Genomic DNA, 11554 nt, shown 5'->3' with positions numbered 1-11554 from the left:
CAAATACCATTGATTGTATACTTTAGATAAATTATATGGTTTATGAACAAAAAAATAATAGTGTGGGTTAGGGGAAAAATACACCAAGTGTAAGATATGGACTATAGTTAATAGTAATAGATTGGTGATGCTCTTTCATAATTCATTACAAATGTTCACAATAATGCAGGTATTTGTGGTAGAGTAACTTATGGGTGCCCTGTGTGATGTTACACATGTTTGTTTTGTAAGTTCACAGTTTTTACTGTACACTTGCTTATGTATATTCATATGTGAAAGATATACAATAAATTGTTTTTAAATTTTTTAAAAATGACTGTTTACAATGTTCACATATAAAGTTGAGGGTCGTGGTGTAGTGCTCAGTGAACACTTGAGCGGTTTAGCTACTGACTGTGCTGTTTGCCTTGGAATTTACTCTGCTGGCCGCCTTCCTTGCTTGGGTTGATTGTTTTATGGTTAACGCCAAGTCTGTGATTGAAATCTTCGTGGAGCTGCAGGACTTTTAGGCTGCTGCGCAGCATATTCGAGAGGAAATCCGAAGAGTTGTAGAGTTTAGAACAAACAGCTCCAGAGATTCCAGCACTACTGCAAGGGAATTATCAGGGTGCCGGGATGCTAGATATTCAAAGAGGTGTTTGAAAGCTGAGAACATTTTGGTACAGTAAAAACACATCTAACATCTCTGAAAATCAAGTTTCCTGATGATCAGTACTTCCGGTTTCATGATCACTGCAGGTTTGTGTTGCAATGCTTGGTCTCGGCAGCATTTGCTGTGTTTTTGGAATCAGAAACACTCGTGACTCCAGAATTGGTTACTGAAATTTTTGGGCTTGAGCTAGATGGGGAGAAAAGATTTCATCTGGATGTAGAAGACTATCTTTAAGGAGTTTTAATTCTTCCTAGTGAGCTATCAATGCTGTCAGTCAACAGCATGATGCTTGAGACTACTCGCCGCCCCTCCTCATTTCCACCTTCATCAAGAGCTGGATTCCGGTTTCTGCCATCTCAACCTGAAGAACCATTCACTGAGGAAGTGCTATGATGGCTTTAAGTATGATGTGAAGAAAGTAGAAGCAGCTGTCTATGATTTTTTTTTTGCCTCTTTATTTTTATTTATTTATTGTTTATTTAATATTACATTAAAAAAATATGAGGTCCCCATATACCTCCCACCCTCCTCACCCCACTCCTCCCCCATAACAACAATCTCCTCCATCATCATGAGACATTCATTGCATTTGGTGAATACATCTCTGAGCACCGCTGCACCTCATGGTCAATGGTATAACCCACACTTTCCCACATTCCACCCAGTGGGCCATGGGAGGACATACAATGTCTGGTAATTGTCCCTGCAGCACCACCCAGGACAACTCAAGTCCTGAAAACACCCCCACATCTCATCTCTTCCTCCCACTCTCTACCCCCAGTGGCCACCATGGCCACTTTCTCCACACCAATGCCACATTTTCTTCGATTATTAATCACAATAGTTCATGAATAGAATACCAGTAAGTCCACTCCAATCCATACTCTATTCCTCCATCCTGTAGACCTTAGAATGGTTGTGTCCACTCCACATCTATATCAAGAGGGGGCTTAGATTCCACATGGATGCTGGATGCAATTCTCCTGCTTTCAGTTGCAGGCAGTCTTGGCTACCTGGTGTGGTGGTTGACCTTCTTCACCTCCATGTTAGCTGAGTGGGGTAAGTCCATTAAACCAGAGTGTAGGAGTTGCAAGTCTGTTGAGGCTCAGGGCCTGGCTATCACATGGTCAGTCCAGAGATTCAGGTCCCCTGGGTATACATTAAACCCCAGCACCAACTACAGTTCCAGTAAATGTAACAGGAGAGACTTGTGGACAAAGATCACATCTAAGTCCAGCTCCATCACACAGAAACACAAACTCCAAAATAGGGCTAACTGAGATGGCACTGAACTCCATCTGCCATGACCATAGAACCTGTGGGTCTCTGTAGCCCTCAGGAGAACCAATACCTGGCGTTGTATCTACTTTATTCTGTCTCTGGGACTCTGCTCAGGTGTGCATAAGGGCAACCCCTCTGATAACCTCCCGGCTCTTTTTGGAAACTCATAGCCATACATACTCATTTGTCCTTTCCATTTCCCCCTTTTCTTCAGGTCAAAAAGCATTTTTAATTCCTGGTATTATATATAGACTGAGATATTCTGCTGGTCCGAGTTGGCCTGTGGCTTCAACAAGGAAATGGCCACTGCTTGTGTAGAAAAATAAGCAGAAGGCTTTCTCCCTTTCTCTGGCTTTGTTTACCTCAGTGGTTGACAGTGAGGGTGCCTCCTATGGTAGGATGCCCATTGCTAAATACTGGCTCTCGTTTGTGTGGTGTAAGTACCAGGAGAGAAACGTTTTCTTGGGGAGTGAAAACCGAAGGAAAGAATTCTCTTTGTTGTTTCAGTGGACTTGCACTGTATTCCAGTGTATTTCAGTTGTCAAAAACATTTAAATGTCAATCTCTTGGTAAAGTCCTTTAGCTAACCTTGACTGTTGATGTGCTGATTGGAACGTTTATTGCCTTGCTTGTAATTCCTCCACATGTGACCTTTGATGTTTTCTATTTCCTAAGTTAGCTGTCCGTACTCAGGCATAATCTGAATACAGTATAAAAATAGGTATTTAGGAGCATGGTTGCCAAGCCAATACCAAATACAATATTATTATATTTTTCCTTGTTTATTTTAAGCCTTATGAGTAAATCAGAGATAGAAAGTTTTTGCAAGGGAGTTATAGCCCTAAGGCCTTCAGAATATAAAATATTTAAACTGTGCAATGCAGCTCAACAGATTATTTTGGGAAATTTTTGTATGAAGGAATTTGGTAGTGTCTTGTTATTGAATCTATTTTAAGGAAACACTATCAGGTGGGGAGGATGACTGAATATATTGTCATTTCTACTTTATGATGTTGTACTTACATTCTGCTATTGCAGCCAACTTATCTTAAAAATCATCTTCATCCATATATGGACTAACACTTCATGTGATATGTTTCTAAGCTATGAGACCTTTTATTCCAGCGACTAGGTAGATGATTTTTCATGGTAGAATAAAGACACTCACATAGCTTAATTAGCAGTACCCTGTCTAGTATGTTCTTAAAGAAAATTGTGTTTTGTATGGAAGAAAAATAGAATCTTCTTTTTTGTTTTGTTTTGTTTTGTTTTTAACTTAGTTGGATTTTTTTATGTTTTTAGAATAAGACATTTCAGATTGTTGATGGTTATCACAATAGAAATATTCAAGTTTTAAAGTTACGATATCAGGCATGTCATTTAAGTCTTGCTGGTTTTCCCCAGAACCCCTCCCCATTCCTTATTTCTCAGGTAGTTCTAAGAACACTCAAGGTAACATTACTGTTGAATTGAAATGATTAAGACAGTGATTTAATACACAGTCATTTGTAGCTCACTTCAAGGAAATTGTTATTGTTTCCATATAATACAAACTATTTCATGCCTGGTACCCAGTTTTGACTCCATGTTTGTATAATACAATATGTGGCATTGCCATCAGAGCTTTTTATCTCAGGCCAATTTACAGGCTGAGTAATTTTTCCATCCTAAGAAAAGAAGTAGAAATTAGGTGCAAGTTGCTGGGAATTGCTGGATTTTTTAACAATTTTATTGACTTTTTTTCCTGCAGAAATGTTTGCATAAAAAAGTTTTAGGTTCCTCAAAGTGCCCAGGACAGTCACCAAAAATGAGCAGTGAGAGCACTGTCTGGATTGTACATCAAATCCTTGTCATAGATGTAGTAAGACACATACGGATTAGCTCCAATAGCCATTTCCTTTACCTCTAAACTGATTTTGCCTGAGAATATGGTGGATGTTGTAAATTTCAGTTTTAACAAATACATTTTTTAAAAGATTTATTTATTTGTTTCTCTCCACCCACCCTGTTGTCTGCTCTCTGTGTCCATTCACTTTGTGTTCTTCTGTGTCTGCTTGTATTCTCATTAGGTGGTTCCAGGAACCAATTCTGGGACCTTCCAGAGTGGGAGAGAGGTGATTGCTCTCTTGCACCACCTCAGCTCCCTGGTCTACTATGTGTCTTATTTTCTGTCCTCTGCGTCTCTTGCTGCATCATCTTGCTGCATCAGCTCTCCACATCGGCTGGCACTCCTGCACTGGAGGCATTCCTGAGTGGGGTGGCGCTCCCGCTTGGGGCAGCTTTCCTGCACTGGATGGCATTCCCACACAAGGCAGCACTCTTGTGTGGGGCAGCATTCTCGCATTAGCCGGCACTTTGCATGGGCCAGCTTGCCATGCAGGCCAGTTTGCCCTCACCAAGAGGCCCTTGGGCATCAAGCCCTGGGCCTCCTATATGGTAGATGGGAGCCCAACTGCTTGAGCCACGTCTATTTCCCTTAACAAATGCATTTTAATTGGAGGAGCACATTCTGGTCTTGTCATTCCATTTGAGAATTTAGAAGTGTTATAAATGTTCAGCTGTCATTGTTGCTGGCTTGTAAACAATAAACAATTTTCAGGGTCTGTTTGTTAAAAAAAGGAAAGTACAATTGATAGTAGCTTTAAGTTCTAAGAAGAAATAAAGATCTTTTGCATAGGTAACACAGGGTTAATACAGATTTCAGTATTATATTATTTATGTTTGTAACTCTACTTTTTATTTCATACAAGATATAGAATACAATTACTTAAGAAATAAACTTAATTCTACTTAATTGAGCATACAAAAATATAATGAGATAATATATATTATCAACCTAAAGAAGGGGATCAGAGGGATATAGGAACAGAGTTTTTTGTTATTGAAGATAATTTATTATTTCAAATGTTTGTTATAGATTTAGCATGTTAAATATAGGCCCGATGATAAACCACAAATACATTATCTAAAATAAAAACAGAAAGGAAAATGAGAAGGGTATCAATCTGTTTCACTACAAATGCTCAACTATACAAAAAAAAAGGTGCAGTGGAGAAATGAGGGACCAAAAGTTATAACACATGCAAGAAACAAAGAACAAGTTGCAAAGTAAGTCCTGCCTTGTCCACAGTTACTTTAATGTAAGTGGATTAATTCTCCTATCAAAATACTCATATTGACAGAACAGATACAAAGTGTGATTCAACTACATTTTACAAGAAACTCCCCATATATGCAAATACACAAATTGGATGAAAGTGAAAGTTTGGAAAATTCTATTCTATGCAAATAGTAATGAAGAAAGATCTGGGGTGGATAAATTTATATCAGAGAAAGAGACTAAGTCAAAAACTTTTATGAGACAAAGAAGCACATTATATTTTAATAAAATCTACAACCAAAAAAATAAAACAATTACAAGTATGTATTCACATAATAGCAGAGTATCAATATAAAATATACAAACATTAAAATTTGAAGAAATAGTTCTACAATAACTTTTGAAGACTTCAATTCGCCATTTCAATACTGAATAGAATGGTAAGATAAACAAGGAAACAAGAGGATTAGAACAATATGGAAAATGAACTAGAATGAACAGTCTTATTTAGAGCAACATAACCCTAATTTGAAAGTCAGATAAGGACATGACAAGAAAAGAAAACTACTGACCAATATTCTTATGAATATAAAATGTAGAAATACTCAATAAAATACTAGCAAATCAACACAAGAATAAATTAAAGGAAATGCATGCCATGACCAAGTCTTATTTATTCCAGTAATAGAAGGGTGGTTCAACTTAAAACGAATCACTGTAAATACAACACCATTATAAAATGAAGAAAAAAACATCATGTGAGCACCTCATTGGAAACAGAAAAGACATTTGGCAACATCCAACACATTTAGTGATGGAAGTACACAGGAGAATAGCAATGGATGGTAACGTCCTCAATATGATAATGGATACATATGAGAAATGTATGTATGATTACCAGTGTTCTCAATTGCTAAAGACCAAAAGCCTTCCCCTTGAGTTCAGGTACAATACAGCATGCTTGATTTCACCTTTTGCGTTCAACATTGTACTGGAAATCCTTGCCAGAGCAATTTGGCAAAAAGAAACAAAAGATGTCAAAATTGGAAAGAAAAGTACAACTACCTCCATTTACAGATTACATGATTAAAGAAAAATTCCAAAATGATGCCAAAGAATACTAATACTTCAAATAAACAAATTCAACAAATTTGCAGGGTATAAGCTACCAGGTATGTTTTATACACCAGCAAAGAATATTTTGAAATTAAAAGTAGAAACTTACACGTACAATAGCTCCTGAGAATGAAAGTTCTTCCCACAGGTCTAAGGAAGCAGTGCCCCTTTAAGTCTCCTTTGGCTCTGCCCCCTGTCTGTACTGGACTTGAAGTTGATACAATGACTGTAGCTCCCTTTCCAGGGCAGACTAAAACAGAGGTTCACAGCTGGGACCCAGCATTTTAAATTTGTCCATCAAAACCATGATCATTCCTCAGTTGTGCCCCATCCCTTCTTGGAGAGGGGTCCTTCCAAATCCCTCTATCTGCAGCAGTCATCCAGGGACCAGCTTTGAGGCTGCTTGACTTGAGGGTGAGGTATGGGCACCAGCAGCCATGTGGAGCGAGTTACTTACAGTTTTTGTTTTATCACAGTTTCTCAGTCTCTTCAACATGCTTTTCCCTGGATGCTGGGGAGAACACCCCTGGCCTCCAGAGCTCCAGGACAGTTGTTTCATACAGTTTCTGCCTATGAACTGGCTATTCTTGGAGGAGGTGTGAGTCCTGTAGCTCCCTACTCTACATCTTCCCCAGAAGTCTGACTTGAGTTTTCACATTTAATTACATAATTTCTTCTTGTGATAAACAGAGGCAGATATCAGAATTATTGCTCTCATCCTTCTGAAATTTTTACCCAGTGTGGTAGAGGAATTTATTTGCTTCAGGTTTTTGTAAGAATTATTTCAGCCAATGTTTGTATTTGTTAGAAAATCATCAAGACAGATATTTGATTAAAGGGAATGGATTTCTCCATTTGTAATTATTCTTTGTAAATATCTTATCAAAGAAAAACATGGAAATAATTTAGCATAGATTGCTTTAATTTTTATCATTTTAATGAGTTTTGAATGTGCCTAATAAAGCAGGCTAGTAAAATAAGGAATTACTAGATGAATCTGGAACCTGGCAGAAAGTCCATGTGGACATCAGAAATCCCCAAGATTCTGCTATCCAGAAAAAGACTCTTTCCTGGGAGCAAGGAAAAGCCCCAGATGTTCCCTAGGAACTTTATCTTTGGGTCCTCGCTAAGGGAATGATGGGTGGGGTAATCAATCAAAACAGCCAACAGCTGGGGCCCCCTCCCCTGCTATTAGCAAAGGGGTGAAATAATTAACAGTTTAAAAGCCAGGCACAGACCTGAGTGGGGGCTCTCACCCTGCTCTCATGCCCTGCCCTCTGTGCACCACGCTTGCCATTTTTCCTCTGCCGTGTGGCCACGCAAGTAATCCTGGGGATTTATAGTCTATAATGGGGAACTGAGGTTATAAATCAGCCCTCTTCATCCCTTTTTACCCCCTTCTTCTCTATCTGGAACCCCTGTTCTGTTATTTTCTCCTATTTCTCTTCCTTCCTTATCTGAATAAATTACTGGCCTAACTCACCCAGTGTGCTTTTGAAATACATTTCTGCAACATAGCCAAGAACCTAGATAAAATCCGGTAACACTAAGATCAGTTTATGGTTGCAAAAGGAGGCAACTCATCATTATGTCTGGATTTGTCCCAGTGTCCCTTCCCTGGTATAAGTGGAAGGAGAGTCAGCCTCCCCCAGAATCAGTGCAATAATATGTTTAAGGAAGTTTCTCCGTAGATGATCATTAACACCTGTCAGATTTGGTAGGGCAGCAGAGGTCATGTCATTGAGTTTCAGTTTACATTTTGGAAAATAAACCAAATGAATTTTTAGCTTTCCTCATTTCATTTTTTAAAAATTTTAAATTGACATTTTAATTTATTGATAATCTTAACCCTCATTTCAAATTGTAAGGCTGTATAAAGAAATGACCAGGACTCAGGTCTCCTTCAACATACTGCACAGCATTCCATAGGGTATACTTTAATTTTTTTCAGTTTTATGAACTTGATTTACAACTCATTTGAGTGAAATAATGAGGTATATGGAGGGTGTGTGTTGTGGGAAACTGGCTTACCTGTTTGTTATTGTAAATGTTACATCTGTTAAATGTAGCTGTTGTTAGATGTTGCAGTTGTTCCCTGTTATTGTAAATAATGTACAGTTCAGATAGCAAACAGCTGCTTGGTAGTTTCCCAATAAATGTGATGGGAAAACTAGGGTTGATGCTCTCAGTTCCAGAAGCTGTGAGTCTCCTGGTCCCAGGTTTGTCTCCCCTCTTATGTCTCTACTTTTATTTCTGCATTGCCTTCCCTTTGAGCCAACCTACTGAATGCAGCAGGTGTGGCTTTGGAAATAGAATACTCTTGTGAAGTCAATTGTGTACCTGGGTTGCATAGCAAGAAGGGGGAAAATACATCCAATTTAGTGGAAAAGGCCTAGAATTCCATTCTCCCCAGGCCATTTTGTAGCAACACCCTGGCTAAGTCATTACCTCTTAGAGATTATTGCAATCACAAATGAAATGGGTTCTGGTGGTATTAGATGAATGACCTAACACCCCTCTTGTCAAGTGAATAGAAATTCTTTTGGCATTGAGTAATGAGAAAGCTGAAGTAAAAATGCCCTTCCCCCCTCTCTCTGTGTGTCCTTCATGTCCTGCTCTGCATTCCTTCCCTGAACTTAACACTTTCCTATCAAGTCTAGAGTGAGTGATTGAGGAACATTTAACCAAAATGCTCCCTGGCTACCTCAGCTGACCTAGGTTCAGGCATGGGAAGTGATAAAAGATTTTTCATTCCTGACATGAATACAATTCAAACATGCAGTCCACTTATTTCTCAGATGATGTATGAATTTAAAATAAGACTTTTATTAAATACTTCATTCAATAAGTATGACAGATAAAAGCAATTCATTCAAAATTGCAAGTTATATTCTTGTAGGAAAAGTGAGTTCATAGTCCAGTGAGCGTGAGAAGCCAATAGCATGACAATAGTTTTTTCAAAAAGAGAAAGAATTTTTTGCAAGGTGCCAAGAGTGGAGACAGGTCTGTCTCCCCAAATCTAAAGAGTGTAGGATTTTCATGGATGGAGATAGTGTTCTTGGTCAATATTGCTGGGTTATATTATAGTTCTGGTTAATAGGGAGTGCGTAAGCAACTGCTCCAACAGCCCTCGAAGACTGACTAAAGCCTGCTGGGAGCAAGCATTTGGCTGTGGGTTACAACAATTGAAAATTGCTCAGTTAACAGAAGATAATAAGTAAATAAATGAAAATAAGCTAACATGGCATTTACAGTTACAGGTAAAACTGCTGTAGTCAGTAGTTGCAATCTAATGGGAAGTAGAGGCCTTCTCCAAGGACACGAGGGAGGGTCCCTAAGAGGTAATGGGTTAACTAGGAGAGATTTCTTTATCTAGTCATATGTATTTGAGTGGAAGGGAATTGTGTCAATTTTATAGATGTAACTACTAAGCATTTGTTGATGAATGAAGCAATCAGGGTTTGATTAGCCAATCTATAACACATAATATATATGTGTTATAGATTGGTAGATAGATCAGTATACATAAATAGATAGACATAAATAGAGATGTATATATTGATATTGCATGCAGAAAATACATTTCTTTTTATATATCAATAAATTGATATTACATGCCTTCAATTCTAAATTGCTAACAGTTGAAAAAATTTTTGATTTACTAAAATCTTTTCAGTAAAAATACAAATGATATATCTATATGATATTTTTCCCTTTTGAAAACAAAAATATGACAATTCAGTTAGTGGAAGATGAGCATAATTTTATCATTCTCTAGACAATTGATTAGTGCAGTTAGGTAGAATTTTTTATCTCCTGCATGCAAGCTAACCTGGTATACACTTGTCCTATTTCTGATTTGGCCAGGGAGAGTATGTGACCCAACCATTGCTTTACAAGTCCTGATTGGTTGGTTGGAATACTTTGAAATCATATCATGAAAACATGCATTTTACTGCTATTTTTATTATTCTATTAAATAATAAAAAGCCAACGTAAAATTTCACTTTGTTTAAACATTTTATAATGAATATTAAAAATGTGCAGCAAGTAATAACAGATATAATAACAACACCTGGCTTCTCAGGACCTTCTTGTATTAAATCCTAACAATTTAAATACATTCCAAGATTCTTAATGGTCTTAATAAGTGGGAGAACTTATTGGATACATAAAACCAAAGATTGTTTCTCACACTGAATGTTAAAGGTAATTTAAAAAGTAGGATTCAATTCATAATACACAAACATGCCAATATAGTCTTTGACATCCAATACAGGCAATATTGACTTAAAACAAATATGAAGTATCAAAAATCCATAGAAATTTATATATTAATTTTTAGAACTAATATTGATTTTATCACTTATTTTCCCTTTCCTTGTAAGTTTCCTGATATACATGGTAAGAAATAAGTAATATTTTCTTCTCAGTGCAAAAAAATGTCATTTTATGAAATTTACTTTCTGATTCCCATATTTGATTTGGATAGAGGTTTCTGAATGAACTCCAGGAAGTTATAAAACACAAATTTTCAGAGCAGTTTATAAACTGTTCTTTCTTTATTAACTTATGTTTTAAATGAATTCCAAGGAAGCACACTGTCTTGTATCTGTCTTGTATCTTTCACTTGGAAGAGGATTACTTTTTCCTGGTGCTACAAAATCTTCACGTAACTTCAAGTGTTCGGAAAAGCAACTTCACATTTATGATGCTATGCCAGAGATTTGTTCATAGAAATTTCCTGTTTTGCTTTGTGTTGTTTATTTAATTAAACCAGGCCGCGTGGACAAGAGAGCAGCTGAATAGCTGCCTGCAGCTTGTCCAAGGTTTAAGGGCAGTGCGGGACCAGCTGGGGGCAGCGATTGTGAGCGCCGCGCTGCGCTCCAGCCTCTTTTCCCTCCGAGGTTTCTCTTGGCTCCAGAGAGTAACTTGGATTCCTGGGCTCTGCCTGCCCACCCGCCTCTACTGTCCGCTGATCGGGTCCATGCATCAGCAGCCTTTGGCAGTTTGAGACAGTGATACTCCCAGCAATACCCAATATCCAAAGTATCTGTCCATTTTATTTTACTTAATTATGATCCCAATTTGGACCTGGTTCCAATGATCTCAGTGGAAAGTTGACCAAAACACTTCATCACCACCCTATGATTTCTTGTTTATCAGTCGATTAGGCCTTGTTGGTTATTTTGATCCTTTTCCTTTTTTTCTTTTTTATGGGCGGGGAGGGGGGGCGCGGCTGATGGGGGTTCCTTTCTTGATTAAAGTGAAATTCTGTCAGTGGTTATTATATCTCATTTAAGACCTCGGAGTGGGGATACAACAGAATAAGTAAAGGAGAAAACTTATGTAACATTCACACTGACTGTTGGTAAAACAATTAACGTCAAAGCTTATTCAAGGTA

At 37.8% G+C, this 11554-nt stretch overlaps 1 pseudogene; it reads left to right on the top strand.

Moving 5' to 3' along the window:
- The first annotated feature begins 455 nt into the window (after positions 1-455).
- Positions 456-11163, top strand: LOC101430234 (translin pseudogene; annotated as a pseudogene).
- Positions 11164-11554: the final 391 nt, after the last annotated feature.

Source organism: Dasypus novemcinctus, chromosome 27 (assembly GCF_030445035.2).
Source record: "Dasypus novemcinctus isolate mDasNov1 chromosome 27, mDasNov1.1.hap2, whole genome shotgun sequence".
In the NCBI taxonomy this organism is placed as follows: domain Eukaryota; kingdom Metazoa; phylum Chordata; class Mammalia; order Cingulata; family Dasypodidae; genus Dasypus; species Dasypus novemcinctus.
This window is presented reverse-complemented; position numbering and strand designations above follow the sequence as displayed.